Genomic DNA, 20010 nt, shown 5'->3' with positions numbered 1-20010 from the left:
CAAATGAGGTGTCTACCTCGGTGGCAAATGGTACACTAAAATACATTATTGTCAAGCACTAAATTTTAAATTAGCAAGAGACGAAGACAATTTTCCTAGAATACAATATTATACAATTTACGCTAATAATTTGTTCTATTAAACACATACATCATCCTTAATAAATTTATATTGTTTACAAAATTCTACTTATAATATCTTACAAACATAGTCAACTCATATACAGTATGTGAAATTACTTCTGATAATAATATACAACTGGTATAAGATTAAAATTAACATTGAATTTATTTACATATTTATATTTTACCCATTTTGGAACATAAGTAGCATAACGACCTGCTGCGTCTTAACCAGAGCCCCTTTTGCCACCACTTTTCAGAGTTCCTGAAGGGCCTTCACAGCTACCGTAGCGGTCCCAGGGCCCTCGAAGTCCCCACTGTACTTCACCCCTACAGGCAGTCCCCTACTTGGGCTGTCCAAACTCCATAGACCGGGGGATGGAATTAATTTAATCACACACATTTTTATTTACAATATCCTGCACTGGTCGAATGCCCTCTAACATTTCATTTATTTTATCTGTTGTTGTTTATTCTCTTCTTGAATATCTGTACAGATTTTGGAAAAGGATCAAACACTACCCCTGGTCAACTGTTCCACTCCTTCACGCCCTTCCCAATGAATGAAAATTTACCCCAATCGCTTCTGCTAAAATTGTTTCTAATTTTGTACTTGTGGTCAGTTCTACCAATATAATTATTTTCCAACTGAAGCCTCTCACGGATATCTCTCCATGCTTCTTCTCCTGTATAGGCTCTATATAATCCTATAAGTCTAGTTTTCTCCCTTCTCTTACTTAAAGGTTCCCAACCAAGTCACTTTAGCATTTCTGATACACTACTCGTTCTCCTGAAATCCCCTGTTACAAACCTTGCTGCTTTCCTCTGCACACAATCTAGTTCTTTTATTAGGTATTCTTGGTGAGGATCCCAAACACTGTTTGCATATTCCAATAATGGACGAACCATACTTAAGTAACTTTTTTCCTTTAATTCTTTGTTGCATCCTTTAAGTAGCCTCATTATGACATGTGACGATCTGTATGCTTTCCCAACAATGTCATCAACATGACCCTTCCAGTGCAAATTACTTTCAAATCTCACACCTAAGTATTTGCACTTGCCATCTTTAGGGATAACTACCTCATCCAAAGTATATTCAAATTCAGTGTTAAAGCTCCTGTTTGTAAATGTTGTAACAGTTGATTTGTCTCCATTAATCTTCATATTATTTTCTTCAACCCATTCTTGGATACTCTCAAGGTCCCTTTGTAATTCTGAGCAATCCTCAATGTTATTTATTTCCCTATAAACAATTATGTCATCTGCATACAATCTTATTTTCGATGTTATATTGTTCCCTAAATCATTTGCGTATATTAAGAAAAGTAACGGACCGATTATACTACCCTGTGCAATTCCCTTCCAAACTTTCTCTTCCTGTGATATATAATTTCCTACTTTGACTTTCTGAACCCTTGAATTTAGAAATGTTCTTATCCAACGTATAACCCTTACGTCCAGTCCTATTCCCTCCAATTTCTTTAATAATATTCCATGTTCCACTCTATCAAAGGCTTTGGAAAGATCTATGGCTATGCAATCTAACTGGCCTCCTGAATCCAACTGATCTGATATGTCCTGCTGAAATCCCACCAGTTGTGCCTCGCAAGAAAATTTCTTTCTAAATCCATACTGGCTCCTCATGAACCAATTTTTATCATCACATATCCCTCTGATGTATTTTGCTATTAAACTCTCCAGTATTTTACAAACTATACTGGTCAGGCTGATTGGTCTGTAGTTCTCTGGTTTCCTTTTATCACACTTTCCTTTATAAATTGGTATTATAGATTCCTTCCATTCCTTTGGTATTACACTATTATTTATGACATAGTCAAAGAGAAATTTTAAATAAGGCACTATATACCACCCCATCGTCTTTAATACCTCCCCAGTAATTTGATCACTTCCTGCTGCTTTTCCTTGCTGAAGCAGTTGGATTTCTCTGAAAATATCTTCATTTGTGAATGAGAAGCTTCTTGTTTCCCTTTGTGTCTCTCCCTCTCTATCTTCTGTTATGGTTTCCAAGTCCTGACAATCTTCTACTGAATCTCTGAATTCCCTACTGAAGAGGTTTGCTTTCTCAGTATCTGTTAAATAGTGTTCACCCGCTTCTCCTACCATTGTAGGAATTTGGATTCCTTTTCCTTTTTGATTCCTAATATATGAATACAGCTTTTTCCATTTCCCTTTGTGGTCATTACCCTCTTGAAGAATGCCATTCATATAATTATCTTTTGCTTTCTTTTTCACTCTATTCAGTTCCCTCATTAGCTGTTTTCTAGTTTCTCTATTCTCCCTACCCTCTTTGATTTTCCTGTTTACTATTCTACATTTTCTTTTTAATTTTCTTATTTCCCTTGTATAATAAACAGGGTCTGAGGTCATTTTACCCTTCTTAACAGGTACAAATCTCTTCTCTCCTTCCCAAATGATTCCTTTAAATTTAGCCCAAAGTGTATCCACATTACTCCCTTCACTTATCTAACAACTGAATTGTGATTTAAGGTAAGTCCCAAATTCATCAACTTTAGTTTTTCTGTATAATTTCTTGTCTTGTGTGACCCTCTTATTAAGCCTTTTTGGTACCAGTCCTACATCCATTATTACAGCTTTATGGTCACCTATTCCTTCAATTACCTCAGTTTTATCAACAATTTCCCATGGTTTAGCCAAGAATACATCTAGTAAGTTATTGAGACGAGTCGGTTCTTGTACTACTTGTGTAAATCCTCCCTCCCAAATTAACTTATTTGCCAGTTTCTGTTCATGGGCTTCACTTGCAGCTCCATTCCATTCAACTTCAGGCAAGTTTAGATCTCCCCCAATTATTACCATATCATTATTATTGTTTTTATGAGTATAATCTATTATTTTCACAAATATTTCCATGTCTCTTTCCTCTCTTCCAGGCCTGTATGTTCCTATAATTCCCACCTCCTTCATATTATGACAAACTAATTTTATCCCTAATATTTCATCCCTTTCATCGGTAAACCATTCATGTGAACAATAAGTTTCCTTCACCAGAATAAACACCCCCCCCTCCCTTTTTATCTCCTGGGTCTCTACGATAGACTGTGTACCCTTAATATATTATTAATTTTAATATTTCCTATTAATTTAACTACTGCTAAAGTTCTAACTTATTCACTGAAAACATTTGGCAATCTATTATCACTCCATCACATAATTATACTACCACAACAGATCCACTAACCGACACGATTCAGTATGAAAGCACTCTAGGAACTGTAAACATAACCACGGGCTAACCATGCATTCAAGGCTGAGGTTCCCACAACATGGCGATGCGCGAATGTGTTCAATCAAGACCGACTACAATATATATATTGTAGTCGGTCTTGGTTAAATATTCCTCATAGCATCAGCGCGTTCTGCGAGTCTAGATAAGTAATATTAAAGTATTTGTCTTTGGAAAAGCCAGCGTGCTACAGACGCGCCAGTAAGTGGCAGCTCGAGCAGAACAAATACTGTATTTTTGTGAATACATACGTGGCACATACCTCGACCGGATGGTGTTTTTCTACAGTTTGCTTTACGTCGCACAGACACAGGTAGGTTTTATGGCGACGAGGGGTTGGGAGCGGGGAGGAAACAACCGTGGCCTTTATTAATGGGGCAAACACGGGTGGAGTTCAAACCCGCTATCTCTCGAATGCAAGCTGACAGTTACGCGATGTAAACCACGCAGTTATTCGCTCGGTACCTGATAGTGTATTGTATATTAAAATGGAAGATCTTTGGGGTGAGGGAAAACTTTGAAATTTGTCCAGATAAAGAACGTCTTTGGAACATGTTAAGCCTGGAATACCGCAGTCGTGAAGCAAGGAGTGGTTCAGTGCGAGCTGACGTATCATTTGAAGCAGGCAAAACTTAAAAGAAGTAAAGATAGTGCCGGGAGAAAGGATTTTGTTTATAAGCCTTAACTACCGCGGTTCATTGATATGGGCTACATCATGAAAACGGTAAATGTGAAGGAGAAAGAAACATCCAGTAATTCGGTAAGTTATCAAAATAATTTATTGTGGGTGTTATATTCTTACACACTGAGCAAGTGGGTGTGTGGTTTGGATCGCACAGCTATCAGCCTGCATGCGGGAGATAGTGGGTTCGAACCTCGCTGTCGGTAACCCTGAAAATGGTTTTCCGTGGTTTCCCATATTCACATCAGGCTGGGGCTGTATCTTAATTAAGGCTATGGTCGCATCCTCCTCACTCCTAGCCCTTCCCATCCCATCGTCGCAAAGCAAATTGTAATATACACTGCTGTACAAAACTTAAGGACGAAAGTAACTTTCGCATGTTGTGTCACTACCAAATAACATAGCTCGATGAAACTGGAACCATACATAGGAAGAACTGCTACAGCATGGTACGATAGGCAACTGAAAGTAATATGCGATATGACAAAGAGAAATTACACTTTTATACAGAGACAGTAAATTACACGTAAGTCACTGCGACTCATGATAGTCTCTTGGACATCACAAAAGAAGGGACATTGTTCTTAAAAGGATGTGTGATCACCAAGGACAGCGAGCAACGTGTTTCCATGTTGGCCGCAAGATTGGTAAGGAGTTCTTGTGTTAGGGCGTTCCATTCCTCCACCAGCGTGGTTGACAACTGTTGGATGGTCGTTGGCCAGTCCATTCGCCGAATATCCTCACGTTCCAAGAGCTCCTCCACCTGCGCTGTTCGATGCGGTCGTGCATAGTCATCCATAAAAATGAAGTCAGGGCCGAATGCACCCCTGAAAAGACGCACATGGGGAAGTAGGGCACTGTCTGAAAAACGTTTACCGGTGATTGTACCCCGTTCAAAGATTTGGAGGTCGGTACGCCCATGCAACATTATGCCTCTCCACACCATAACACTTGGATCGCCAATATGATCATGTTCGACAATGTTTCTGGGTGCATTACGTGTTCCCGCCTTTCGCCAGATGAGGGTGCGTCTAGAATCACTACTGAGACAATCTGCTCTCATCTGAGAAGAGCCCGCAACTCCACTCTTCGTCGGCCCAGACACGATGCTTTTGGCACCATCGCAAACGGGGCCGCTGATGTTCGGTTATCAACGGAACGCAACGTTATGTTCGTCGGGCAAACAGACCACCCCCATGCAGTCGCCGTGCCACTGTGGAGCATGAGATTGGGTGCCTTGTTATATGTGATTGCATTTGCATCCGTTTTTTGACATGAGTCTCTTCTTGCCTGTTGCTGTAGTTGACCGTGGTCCTACCTACTCCTATCCTTCTGGCAGCAGTGCCTATGGTTCGGAATGCTCTCCATGCACGTGAAACAACGCTGTGAACAATACGAAACTCTTGGGCTACACTCGTCACACTTTGTCCTTCTTCCAGTTCCCGATGATTCTTCCTCGTATGAAGTCATCCAAATGTTGTCTCCAGGCCATGTTGTAATGAATAATACCACTACAGTGCACCGTAACAGCTCGCTGATTGACTCACCCTGTCTTGTCCCGTTCCTTAAACTGCCTCGTTTTGTAGAGCCAGACCCATTTGGCGCTATAGTGGCGCTGGCCTCACCCCACGTTTCTGTGCACGTGTGGAAGACCTCTGGCAACATGTTACTGCACTTTAATTCATTTATTTATACAGTATATATAATCTGCTTTACGTCGCACCGTCACAGGTAGGTCTTATGGCGACGATGGGATAGGAAAGGCCAGGCAGTGGGAAGGAAGCGGTCGTGGCCTTGAAGGTACTGCCCCAGCATTTTCCTGGTGTGAAAATAGGAAACCACGGAAAACCATATTCAGGGCTGCTGACAGTTGGATTCGAACCCACTATCTCCCGGATGCAAGCTCACAGCATAGCTCCCCTAACCGCACGGCCAACACGCCCGGTTCCATTCATTTCCACCGAGTAGTTGATATGTTGCTTTATCTATCTCGTTCGTAAGGTTTGCACAGCAGTGTATGTTTATATTCTTACGTTTCTAATCCTTTTTTTAAAAAAATTTGATGTAAGGTCAAAAAGAGGAATGTTCTAGAAAGCAACTTCCTACAAATACCGTGATGTATTATTATTTTTTAAATGTAAAGTAGCACTGTAGGTGATTTGTTAACACTATAATGTAAACAACCCACCCCGTTGCTCTACGCCTGCACATCCGGATTGTTCCAGTAGCTGGCAGTGTATGGACGATTCAAAAATGTACTTTTATTGGACAAATTTTGAGGTTTTCCCCTCAATCCAACGATTTGCCATTTTGAGGTATAGTACGCCATCCGTAAGAATATAACACTCACAATACATTATTTTGATGACTTACCGAATTACTCGGTGTTTGTTTCTCCTTGCCATTTGCTGTTTTTATGATGTAGCCCCTAGCTGTGTCACGCTCGTGTTCACTCGGGTTGAACTTTCCAGCGACTGGCGGACGGCAGTTGTCGTTTTACTCGGCGCCACTAAGCTGGCGCATTGCGGTAGTGTAGTGGAGGGGGGAGCTGGCGCGCCAGCTAAACGAAAATATTTGTTCTGTGGAGTTGCAACCTACTGGCGCATCTGTGGCACCCTAGCCTCTCCAGTGCCTGGCACGAAGCGTCCAGTAACTTTCAACCTCAACTGGCACGCCGACTGTCATCATGTAAATCAGGCCCAAGAGTATATACGTTGCCAGTAGCTGGAAGCCGGCTACTGGTAATGTGTAAATCCGGCCTAAAGCCTTATGTGCATGATGCTGGTCAGCGTAACAGCAGAGCATGCTAGCTGAGAAGTTGACTGGAAGATCACTGGCACGCGGTGACTAGAATTTCAGCTTACTGGCGCTTAACCATCTACACATCGCCAGCTACTGGAACATTCCAGGTATTGTGCGGGTGCAGGGCAACGTGATGGGTTGTATTTTAGTGTTAACAAATCACCTCCTATGCTACTTCACAGATTATTTTTATCAGATATTTAAATTGTTATTTGTAGGAGGTTGCTTCCTCTTTTTGACCTCGCATAAAATCTTATAAAATGATTAGAAACGTAAGAATATAACACTCACAATAAAAGTATTTTGATGATTTACTGAATTACTCGATGATTGTTTCTCCTTGACATTTGCTATTTTAATGTTGTAGCCCAGGCATCGTCAATCGAGAGCGAAATGCCTTCGGAGCCTGTTTGCTCCCCGCTCCTGAGGAATGAGAGCAGTTTAGCGAGCACGCAGGGGAAGAAGTAGGGGAAGTGCATGACGTAGTACGTACTGCAGGCCAGTGGAGCAGAGGTATAGCACAACTTTCTGGACAGGTTAGATTGCGACACGATACGCGTGAACTCATGTGAGGTGACAGTAGTGTGTTTCCGTCTTTACCTTCACACCACACGACGTTCAAATCTAATCGATTAATGTTGCATTTACTATGGAAGAGAGTTCAGCACAGCGTAGGCCATCGATGCCAACAAGTTTCAAACCTTCCTGGGAAGAAGAGTGTTTAATAGTTCAAGAAAATAACACAGCAAAATGTGTAATATGTAATAAAATATTGAATCACATTAAAATCATTAGAAGAATATAAAGAAGTTTTAATGTCACTATATGACGACTTTGAGAGTAGGTTTCACGGCATTCAGGCATTAGGAAAGGATCTGCAGGTGTTCGCTATGCCCTTCTCAGTAGATGTGCAAACTATTAGATCAGAACTGCAGCTAGAACTGATTGGCTTACAGTGCGATACTCAAATGAAAGATAGGTTTGCAAATACAAACAGTTTGAATGGATGTTATGTTCGTTTTCCACGGGAGAGATTTCCTAGATTGTACATATTTAATGCTCATATTGTAAGTATATTCGGATCAACTTATTTATGTGGACAGATGTTTTCATTAATGAAGATTTGTAAATCTAGACACAGAAGTAGGCTCACCAATGAAAACTTTAAATGTGTCTTGCGACTTGCCAGTACGCAAACGATAGTACTAAACATAATACAATACTATCTAAACGAGCCCAAAGGTCCCGTGAAGGAGTACATCAGTTATATGTTTCAGTTCGCGTGTTTAATACAAAGATTGAAATGTATGTTAATGAGAGTGCACAGAATACGTACAAAACACACAAATTGTATTTTCTTTCGGTAGATGTACGTGTCCCAAAGCTTCAGTTAATAGTAAAAAAGAATTTATTCGGGAAATGTTGCACACTGCTGTATATTTCCTTTGTCAATGAATCATTTTCTTGTCGTGTTATACTCTTTAATCTGTGTCCTGTTCGTCTCACATGATCCATGCTCCAAATTATTATTATTATTATTATTATTATTATTATTATTATTATTATTATTATCATCATCATCATCATCATCATCATCAAAGCTGTTGTTCATGTGGTAAAATTTCCGGGCGGCAAGTACAGTATGGACACGGTATGCAACCCGCCTGTCCGCTGCTCTCTTGTCACGTGACAAACAGCCGTCCCGAGCGGAACAAGTAACACCGGCTCCCTAGAGCAACTACGTGATGACTTCTGATGTAGCCCGTATCATTGAACCACGGCAGTGAAGGCTTATAAACAAAAGCAGGTCCCCGCCACTATCTTTACTTTTTTAAATGTTTGCCAGTTCAAACAATACGTTGACTGCACAGCTTTAACAATTTTTGGTACATCCTTTGTCAAACTTGAACCAATTTCATCTACGAGGTATTGGGTTCAGTCGCAGGACACGCATTGTGTTAGTAGCTGTCCACGCCAGTGAAATCAAACGTGTTTGAATTGACTAGCGAATGATGTTCTCACTACTGATGCCGAAGACCAGTGACTGGGCCTGTAATGAACACTCCCAGGGTAGTTGGTATGGAGGATGTGATGACTTGAAAAAACACTGAAGCTAGAAAAGCTTTTGTAATCTCAAACGTCACTCTTCCTGACAGTGAATCGTGCATCGCAGTATTGGAACATATAATAATTAGCGTCTTCGAACATATTAGTTCCTCTTGGAAAACGATCAAGAAAAAGTGTTCCATTTCTCCGGCTTTGAAAAACTGATATTGCACTGTGTGGGGAATGCGTAAAACTATATCGGCAAACAAGCGTAGCAAGAACGTCTTTCACACCACGAAAATCATAACTTCTCATTGTTGCCATTTCGTACTCGAATCGAGACTGGTCCGAACTCCAGATACTGGCATCCGGGATCATTTTCTCTTCTTGCAGTACATTAATAAATGTTACAAATTTTTTAGCCACTTCATGTCGTACTTCTCCGCCTGTTTTAAATGTTTTACTGACTAGTGTGGTTACATTTCGGAACCGAATTTTCAAACGCCTTTTAAGGGCTTCTCAAGTAGGAGTCGCTCCTGAGAGAGAGAGAGAGAGAGAGAGAGAGAGAGAGAGAGAGAGAGAGAGAGAGAGAGAGAGAGAGAGAGAGAGAGAGAGAGAGTTTGGGGCAATATAACTCTCTACTCTCGCCAGTCCAACGCTCATTGTCAGACTTTGTGACATAAGTAACGCATCCTTGCCTTGTTGAACTCTTCTTTCACATAAGCTCGAACCATCGCACATTTCCTAATTTCTCCATTGTGTTCAACGTGGTTGAAGATTCCATAAATGTCTGTCTTCTTATACTTCCTACAACGTACATAGGTCCTCGTTTCTGTATTTTTGATACATGTCCAACAATAATTCGGAATCATAATCTTCCACTGAATTATAGGGTCTTCCTCGGCCATCGCAAGACATGTTGTCTTCGTTAAATTCATCTCCGTGTTTGCGTGTTTTCGGTGGTTGTCCCCTCCTCAACGCCATCTTCGTCTTCTGAATCAACATAACGGCTTTTTCCTGTGGAATAAATTCGCATTTACTCTCCAAAATGGCATGGAACGTTGTCTTTATTTGAATATACATGATTTGCTCTTTATCTGAAAGCTCTGTAGCTTCCTGAATATTAACACCGTAAGAGCTGCAATAATGTTGCAAGCGGCCATAACAAAGTAAAGAATCCAACGCGATCGCCTGTATGTGGAATAGCCATCAATCGTGGTGAACTTGACCGTATAGAATAGGACTCGCCGCCCCATATACACAACTGTAGTAGTGATGGGGCATTCGATTCATTTGATTCCGTTCACGTTACTGAATCGATACAGTGATCCGATTCACGGCACATTAGTCACCGCTCCTACTGCATCTGTATAGTATGTACTGGTAAGGCAGCAGCAACAGCATTCAGTGCTCGCAGCTGCCATCTGGTTTTCATACTATGAACTCCTTTCTTAGAAAAAAATGCTAGTCACTCTAATACATTGAAGGTTTACGGCGACGCAGGATGGGAAAGGCCTAGGATTAGGAAGGTAGCAGCCATGGCCTGAATTAAGGTACAGTCCCAGCATTTCCTGGTGTGAAAATAGGGAAACTACGGTAAACCATCTTAACGGCTGCCGACGGTGGGATTCGAACCCACCATCCCCCGAATGCAAGCGCATATCTACGCGATACTAACCGCACGTCCAACTCGCTCAGTCGTTTTTGAAAACATGTATTTTTCTATCAGTTGAGGATTTTTTAAAAATCGTCATATATTGTAAGGCTACCTGAGATGTACAGTCGCCCGCTGGTTTTCTTATTCAACATAATATTGGTTAAGTTATTGCGTCAGTCGGCTCACTTACTGTCCGCATATGATTGAAGTATTGTGCAACGATGTGACATATGAACTGAGAGAATACTGAGCCATTCTTCCCAATATAAAACAGGTACTTCTGAGTGGTCATGAGCATGACTCATAGTCATAGGGCGGGCTAGAGTCGTGTTTAATTGTCAAATGTGAACTAAGTTATAATACTAAGATTCATTAAACTAATAAATAGTATAACCTAATAGCCTAACTACTTACTAGCTACTTCAGAATTATGTTTTGCCTACCTTTTTAACACTGCAAATAAATCCATCTATTATTTAAACCTCCCTGTAAGAAGGCAGTGAATGCAAATGGGTATTATTTTCAAATGAGCTGAGCTCGGGAGTCCATTAGAGCATGCGATTCTTTCAGTGTACCATAGCTCACTCTATGTCTCGCTGCAGCGGAAGCTCGGCTCCCAGTCAACGTCCAGTGAGTGCGCCACTCAGCACTGTCCGCTGGGAGTAAGTTGAATCGTGTGCCGTGAGCTCGCCGTTCCTGTGAATCGATTCACTCGGACTTTTGAATGAATCGATACACTGCTTCGAATCATGCATTCAATAGCCAACACTAAACTGTAGGCAGCCATATCTGGTGGCGGAACAGCAGAACCGAAGGAGTGGAGAGGGAAGGCGAGGCAAGACAGCCGCTAACTGTCAGCGCTGACGTGCTGGCATGTGCTGTTCAATTCAGGGCGCGCACCGCGAACTTTGAGCTCCCAAATGCCCCCTTCAATAGGACAAGCGAAAAATTAGACTTCCACTACCTGTTTCAGCTTAAAAAGACCCTCACGAATATGCAAAAATGAAATCTAAATTCGCCGTCCGACTTCGTACCGTTCCCGGTCTAACTTTAAAATTCAACCCATTTGTCTCATGACCTTCAGTGCTGAACACAGGTGGCCGCTTTCACCAAGCTTCGTTTATGAATTGGACGATTCGTTTATCGTCCATTTTTTTCGTTTCGTCAGCTTGATAATATAGCTCTCGTATCGATACCTAAGCTACCAGATATTTTCGACTCATTCAGTTTCATACTTATATTCTTCGTTCTCTACTCCTCTCCTCGATCGATAGTTTTATTCATTCGTCTCACGACACCAAAGCAAAATATGTTGCTGCCCTTTGAATTAATCTCTTCAACCCCCCCCCCCCTCCTCTTCCACCCCACCCCCCTTTTGGACATTTTGGTAAGGTTGGGTTGAACGCCAGCTCGTCCACCTTCGAATGTCTGTCATTGGCACCAGGTAAATTGCGATGGATAAGCTGTCTTTCCATTCGCATATCCAACTAGCACACCGGTCACTGGCACCGTGTAAAGTACGTTTATTAGAATGAAATACCGTAAGTAGACAGCTGTGTTCGACAAAATTTAAGCATCATTTCGGTTGATAATATACATTATAAAAAGGTGAAATAGTTGCTATTTTCGTAGCGTCTGTCGTTAAATAACAGCTGAAGTTCAATTAATGCAATTTGTTTAATGACCGTCCTAACTGCTAACGGTCGTACGGTGAAAAGCTGGGATGTCGGAATTCTGTACTGCAGGAATCGTAACGAAAGCCTACGACACAAAGCTCTAGCATTTGAACACCTCGTAATCCTAATGATATAACGACAGTACCACTAACATCCTTTGCGGAAGTTGTTGGTATGGTATTATGAGATTAATACTGTTGTGGATGCGGGAGTTTGCTTATACCTGAAGTACCTTAAAGTATCTTAAAAAGTATTTTTCTTAAACTTTTATGAATACTTTTACAATGTAAATTGTTGGAGAAGACTGCAGTTGGATTTTACCGTTCGGAAAATTGTTGAGAGGATGTTTTGTTTTCGCCTTCTCCATTCTCACCTATATTTCCGCCCTTTTTTGTTTCCTTTAGTACTCTCTTACATGATTTTTTTTCCAAAGTTGAACGATCTGATTCACTGCTGCAAGCCTATCTCCTGCTGTCTGGCATGCCCTGTTTTACTATTTAACACTAGTGTTCACTCTTTTACAAAATGAACAAGAAGGCTGAGTGAATAGGGCAGTTGGCTCTCTTCTAAATCTGCCTAAAAGGATTCATAGTCGGGCTGCATAATTCGTACTGAGGTGCTGGGTCATGTCCGAACTCTTGTCAACGGTAATCTAGAATCTGAAGAAAGAGAGGTGAAAATGTCTGATTATATGTCTTGGACAGCTGTTCTAATAATGCAGTTTGTTTAACGACCGTCCTGGCCGCTAACTGTCGTAATAGTGAAATGCTGGTGTGTCGGAATTTTGTGCTACAAAAATCTTAACCCAGATATGGCTGAATTATTGACGAAAGCTGAACGACACAACGATTTGCGGTACGACTCGAAAACATATTTAGCCTCAAGTAGTGACAGGACGAGCGCCTCAGGAAGACATGAAGCAGGCTGGGTTAGAGTGTTAAAGGCGCCAGTTTTTACGGGCCGATGATCTAGATGTTAGGCCCCTTTAAACAACAAGCAAACTCATTTTTACAGTATTTATCCTAAGTGAGGATGGTGTAACAGAAAAATATTTCATTAATGTAGGCGGTGATAATCGAGCCCACGAGTGTCTTTAGTCCATGGTTAGCAGTAATAGTGGACACCGGATTGTCTTGGTCTCGTAGTTTTTGGGAACGTTAGAGGGGGGGGGGGATAATTTTAGTAGTATCATATTTCCACAACACAACTGGATGCAGCAGACGCATGTTGCCGCCCACGAGCATAACATATCAGTGACGTTTTGGACATGTTCATATTACATGGGCGGTAACGACTTCCTGCTGTTTTGTGCTCAGTGCCAACTGTCTAATGAAGTTAACGAGCGAAGACAACACAGAATATGGGAGAGAGATGTTCGGTCGTCCGTGACTATAATTGAGGCACACTCTTGCATACAGAGAACGTACGGTTTGCTGTTCAATAGTGGTAAAATACATTATCGTGGTGAAAAAAGAGTATCATGAACTGAATTATGTAGATATTTCATATAGCACCCAGGTAGAGCCCTACTCACCACACAGCCTAAAAACAGATTCTAATTTATCAAAATCGAACACCTCTAATCAAATCATCGCTCATACTCAAACGGTATTCCCAACCTGAAAGAAAAGGGCCATTTTTATAAATGCCATCCTTATTTCGGACCAAAAACAAACTTAACGCTTGATTTGACTCCCGTAGGCGACCTGATGAAGACGACACATACAGTACACCCCGCCCTCGTGTCAAAACCAATGATGGTTAAAATTCCCAACCCTGCCGGTATCAAACCCGGGACCCCTGTGACCAAAGGCCAGCATGCTAACCATTTAGCCATAGTACATTCATTCTTCGGGAGTTAGATCTTTATTTTATTTTTATTTTTTTTATTTTTTTTGCCTCTGATTAGGATGAAGGAGTGAATATCTCGTATTTCTCCTTAAATCAAAACCAATTACCATCACGGGTCGCGGGACCATATTTACTTATACTCATGATAGACTACCCTCATAGTTAACTCACGTACACCCCTGTAGTGTAACGGTTAGCGCTAGTAACTGCCGTCCACGAAGGCCTGGGTTCGATTCTCGGTACTGCCAACAATTTAAAATTGGCAGCAGAGCTGGTGTGTGGTTAAGAAAAAAGCCCGTGCAGCTCACCTCAATGTACTTTAAACGAGTCGGGATGAAGACACTAATTTATGTTTATAGTCAACCCACGTTTTCTTGTGACCTGACATTTACTAATTTTACAATACATCATCTTATTTTTCTTCATCAAAAATGTGACGAAGATGTCGATAGTCTTTTTTTCCTAGCTGTTTTTCTTTAGTACTGTATGTCGTTGATCACAGCAAATTTATAGAAGGCTTCAAATTGTGGGCCCATGATCACAAACATCGCCTTTGCTGCCAGGTACTAACATGTTAGTAATTTTACAGTTATTATTGATCATCTTCTAATGGTTCTTCAAACCCAGTGTGCACTATAGTGTGCATCAAAATTTGGATAATTTTCAGACATACTTTTTTCAAGAAAAATATACCTCACTTTTTCGTCCACTGGAAGCATTTTAACATATACATTTTATTTTATTGACGCACTTCTGTTTTTTTTTTTTTTCTAAACGTGCAGTATAGCCTACTGTACATTTATGCTTTAACTATCAAGTTATTTTTCGTTCTTACAAATTCATGCATAAGGTAATGCGAAAAATCATAATAATTTACCTAAATAATGTTCACCAGTTACCAGATTAATAAAATCCACTTAAAGTGCAACTATCAACAATATAATGTCCACACCAGGCAAGTGCTGGGGCTGTAAATTAAAGGCCATGGCCGCTTCCTCCAATTCCTAGCCCTTTCCAATCCCATCGTCGCCATAAGGCCTATCTGTGTCGGTGCGACGTAATGCTTCAATACTATATAATTCAGTGTAAGTTGGAAATAACATTATACATTTTTTGCAGCGTAAAGTAACTATTACAGAATTGTAATGTCAAATATAGACCAAAACAAACCAAAAACAAGAGATGAGTTGTAGAGTTTGAGGGGGATAATTAAGATTCTCTCAGAGGACAGGAAGGAAAGTAGGCCTATCTCAAACAATGTACAGGATACAGTAGGTGTAAAAGAGGGATGAGAAGCGAAGGGGGAATTGTAGAAGACAGGTGGTCTAATGTTTTAAGGAGAAGAGAATTGCAGGCTAAGGGCTCCATTCAGGATCAGAATTCAGGATAGGTGTCTGTGAGAATTTGGTACGTGTCACTGCAGATAGAACAACCGACGCAAGATGAGGAAGAGAGAACTGTTGCTGAGAAGTGTGGAAGTAGGAGGAAGGGAAAAGATAGGGGGAAGGGAAATGTAGTGTAGTGGATAGGAAGAGACAGGTGGAACAGCGTCGTGGGATGAAGAAAAGGGAGGAGGAAGTAGCTTTTGCAGTTGTCAGGAAAGATATGACTGACCAGGACGGGAGGGGATCAAATGAGGTGGATAGGGTTGAGGCTCTGGTCATGGGGGATTCCATTGTTAGACACGTGGAGAAAGTATGTGGAGGAAAGGGAACCAGGGTACAGTGTTAACCAGGAATTAGGTTAAAAGGCAGATGCTGAGGAAAGTAGAAGGGAAGGAGGAGGGAAAGGAGGAGATGGTAATGTTTCACGTTGGTATTAACAACGTAAGACAAGCAGGTGTAGTACCAACATAGTTGGGGGTGTGGGGGATCTGGTAAATGCAGCACGGGTGAAGTTTAAGGAAGCGTAGATTCTTAGTGGAATACTGTGTAGGAGGGATACTGACTGGAAGGTGATTGGGAATTTAAATGAGACTATGGTGTGAGTATGTGGGAAACTGGTGGTGAGATGTCTAGATCCTAATGGGTGGGTAGGAGATAGGGATCTGCGCTCAGTAGGCCTTCACTTAAACCGCAGTGGCACATATAAGTTGGGAACTTTGTTTAGAAGCGTTATAGGGAGGTTCATTCAGGGAAACGGGGTGGCCTAGGGAGCGGTAATAAGAGAACAGGGAACTGGAAGTCAAGTAGGGATGACATAAAAATGTTAGTCTGAACTGTAGAAGTATTGTAAAGAAAGGAATATAATTAAGTAATTTAAAAGATTGAATCATGGCTGAGAAATGATATAATGGATGCAGAAATTTTCTCACCGAACTGGAGTGTGTATCGTAGAGATAGGATAGGAATGGTTTGAGGGGAAGTATTCTTTCTGGTGAAAGAAAAATTTGTAAGCTTCGAAAAAGTTAACGATGACAAACCTGAAATTCTAGGTGTAAGGCTCATTTCTAAAGATAATAGGCAACTTCATGTCTTTGGAGTGTACAGACTGGGAAAGGGTAGCGCTGACGCTGATTCAGAATTATTTGATGAGATAATCAGCTATGTGGGAAACGATAAGGAAAGGAACGTGATTGTAGCGGGTTATCTTAATTTACCAAATGTCAATTGGGAAGGTAATGCGAATGACAGGAAGCATGACCAACAAATGGCAAATAAGTTAATATGGTAAGGGTATTTGATTCAGAAAGTGATGGAACCAAGTAGAGGGAAGAATATTCTGGATGTGGTGCCGGTAAAACCAGATGAGCTGTATAGAGAAACCGAAGTAGTAGATGGTAATAGTGATCACGAAGCTGTTTTTGAGGTAATTAAAATTAAATGTGAAAGAAATAAAGGTATTAAAATTGATACTATTAGGCAGTATCATATGGCTGATAAAACAGGCATGACCGAGCTCGATAGCTGCAGTCGCTTAAGTGCGGCCAGTACCCAGTATTCGGGAGATAGTAGGTTCGAACACCACTGTCGGCAGCCCTGAAAATGGTTTTCCGTGGTTTCCCATTTTCACACCAGGCAAATGCTGGGGCTGTACCTTAATTAAGGCCACGGCCGCTTCCTTCCCACTCCTAGCCCTTTCCTGCCCCATCGTCGCCGTAAGACCTATCTGTGTCGGTGCGACGTAAAACAACTAGCAAAAAAAAAAAAGTCGGCCAAGAATAACATGATGGCAAGCATAATTGGTGGTCATACAAATTTTATTGAAAAATGGAAGAGTATGTATAGGTGCTTTAAGGCAGAAACACGTTCCAAGGAGGACATTCCAGGAATCATTAATGAACAAGGGGAGTGTGTATGTGGGGATCTTTAAAAGGCAGAAGTACTGCCAGCAGTATGGAAAAAATGTTGGATACAAGGATAATGTCCAGATAGAGGACGTGACTAATACTAAATAAGTATTAAAATTTACCTATGACAACAATGACATTTACAGTAAGATACAAAAGTGAAAACTAAAAAAGCAGCTGGAATTGATAAGGTTTCGGGGTATATACTAAAGACAATGGGTTGGGATGTAGTACCATATCTCAAGTACTTATTTGATTATTTGCATGAAGGGGCTATACCATATGAATGGAGAGTTGCTATAGTAGCCCCTGTGTATAAAGGAAAAGGTGATAGACATAAAGCTGAAAATTACAGGCCAGTCAGTTTGACATGCATTGCATGTAAACTTTGGGAAAGCATTCTTTCTGATTATTTTAGACATATTTGCGAAATTAATAACTGGTTTGATAGAAAACCGTTTGGGTTTAGGAAAGGTTATTCCACTGAAGCTGAACTTGTAGGATTCCAGCAAGATATAGCAGACATCCTGGTGTCAAGAGGTCAAATGGACTGTATCGCGATTGCCCCATCTAAGGCATTTGATAGGGTAGATCATGGGAGACTACTGGCAAGAATGAGTGCTATTGGACTTGACATAAGAGTGACAGAATGGGTGGCTACGTTTCTAGAAAGTAGAACTTAGAGAATTAGAGTAGGCGAAGCTTTATCTGTCCCTGTAATAATTAAGAGGGGAATTCCTCAAGGCAGTATTATTGGACCTTCATGTTTCGTTTTATATATATAATATATATGATATGTGTAAAGAAGTGGAATCGGTGATAAGGATTTTTGCAGATGATGTTATTCTGTTCAGAGTAATAAGTTACAAGATTGTTAGCAACTGCAAAATGACAATGTTGTGAGATGGACAGGATGCAATAGTATGATGATAAACGGGGTTAAAAGTCATGTTGTGAATTTCACAAATAGGAAAAGTCCTCTCAGTTTTAATTACTGTGTTGATGGGGTAAAAGTTCCTTTTGAGGATCATTGTAATATAAGGAAAGATCTTCATTGGGGTAATCACATAAATATAATTGTAGATAAAGGGTACATCTCTGCACATGGTTATGAGGGTATTTAGGGGTTGTAGTAAGGATGTAAAGGAGAGGGCATACAAGTCTCTGGTAAGACCCGAACTAGAGTATGGTTCCAGTGTATGGGACCCTCCCCAGGATTACTTGATTCAAGAACTGGAAAAAATCCAAAGAAAAGCAGCTCGATTTGTTCTGGGTTATTTCCGACAAAAGAGTAACATTACAAAAATGTTGCAATATTTGGGCTGGGAAGACTTGGGAGAGAGGAGACGAGTTGCTCGACTAAGTGGTATGTTCTGAGCTGACAGTGGAGAGATGGCGTGGAATGACATCAGTAGGCGAATAAGTTTGAGTGGTGTCTTTAAAAGTAGGAAATACCACAATATGAAAATATATAAAATAAGAGTTTTGTCTGTACATTGCTCAGAATTTGAGGAGAATTTTATTTCTGTATTGGTCATGTTCACAGTAACAAGGAAATGCACTTTTTACTTTTCCATAATTTCTGTCTGTCTATGTATGTATGTATGTATGTATGTATGTATGTATGTCTGTCTGTATGTATGTATGTAAACGCATCACCCTTAGAAAACGGCTGAAGAGAATTTAATGAAAATCGGTATGTAAAGTCGGAGGATGAGCCACTACAATCTGAGCTATAAATAATTTTATTCGCGCTGAGTGAAATGGTAGTTTAGGGGAAGGCCTAAAATTTAAATTCCAAATATTTATATTGTTATTGGTCCTATCGGTACATACTACATAACTAATGTTATATAGAATTAAATTTGCAATCATTTATGTGTTATACATTTTACCGTACCGGCTATGATAACACAGATATTCATGAATTTGTATTTTTGTTGCTAAATCCATTTCAACGCCGAGCCACGAGAAAATGGGTTAACGAAATTTAATGAAAGTCGGTATATAGAGTCGGTGAATAAGAAACTACAGTCTAAGCTATAAACAACTTTATTCACCCTGGATGAAATTGTAGTTTAGGGGAAGGCGCCTAAAATTTAGTTTTTAAATACCTATATTATTGGTCCTATCGTAAAGTAATACGTAACAAAAGTTATATACGAGTAGAATACAATTTCCGATCATTTATGATTTATTAAGTTTTACCGTACGGTACCGACTATGATAAGAGTGGTATTTCAGAGTCGGAAGAATACTAAATGCGAAGGCCTACAATATTGAAAGCGCATAACATTGATCAGCAATAACATTACGTTGACCATTGTTTGTTATGATGTTCTTTCTCTCTTATGCTGCCACTCAACTTCGATAGATGGTATTACTGCTGCGTACCGAGTATAACAGCCTGACTGAATATTGGCGGGAAATAGCTGGGGAGTTAGAAAATATTATTCTCTAGAATGCCATTCCTCTGGTTCATACGTTTGCTGATAGTGTCGGTACGTAACACACTGGTTCATCATAGTATTCCAGCTATTCGATCCCTACGCGCTGTTTTGAATGAGCAGTGTGCACACTTACGACAGAGGTTTAGTAGTAGTAGTAGTAGTATGAC

At 40.6% G+C, this 20010-nt stretch overlaps 1 protein-coding gene across 2 annotated transcripts in view; it reads left to right on the top strand.

Moving 5' to 3' along the window:
- Nucleotides 1–20010, top strand: part of sky (GTPase-activating protein skywalker) — a 392630-nt gene that overhangs the window by 99425 nt on the left and 273195 nt on the right. The gene's annotated exons all lie outside the window — the stretch shown is intronic.

This window comes from Anabrus simplex, chromosome 7 (genome assembly GCF_040414725.1).
Source record: "Anabrus simplex isolate iqAnaSimp1 chromosome 7, ASM4041472v1, whole genome shotgun sequence".
NCBI lineage: Eukaryota > Metazoa > Arthropoda > Insecta > Orthoptera > Tettigoniidae > Anabrus > Anabrus simplex.
Note: the sequence above shows the minus strand (reverse complement) of the source record. Positions and strands in the feature narration are given on the sequence as shown.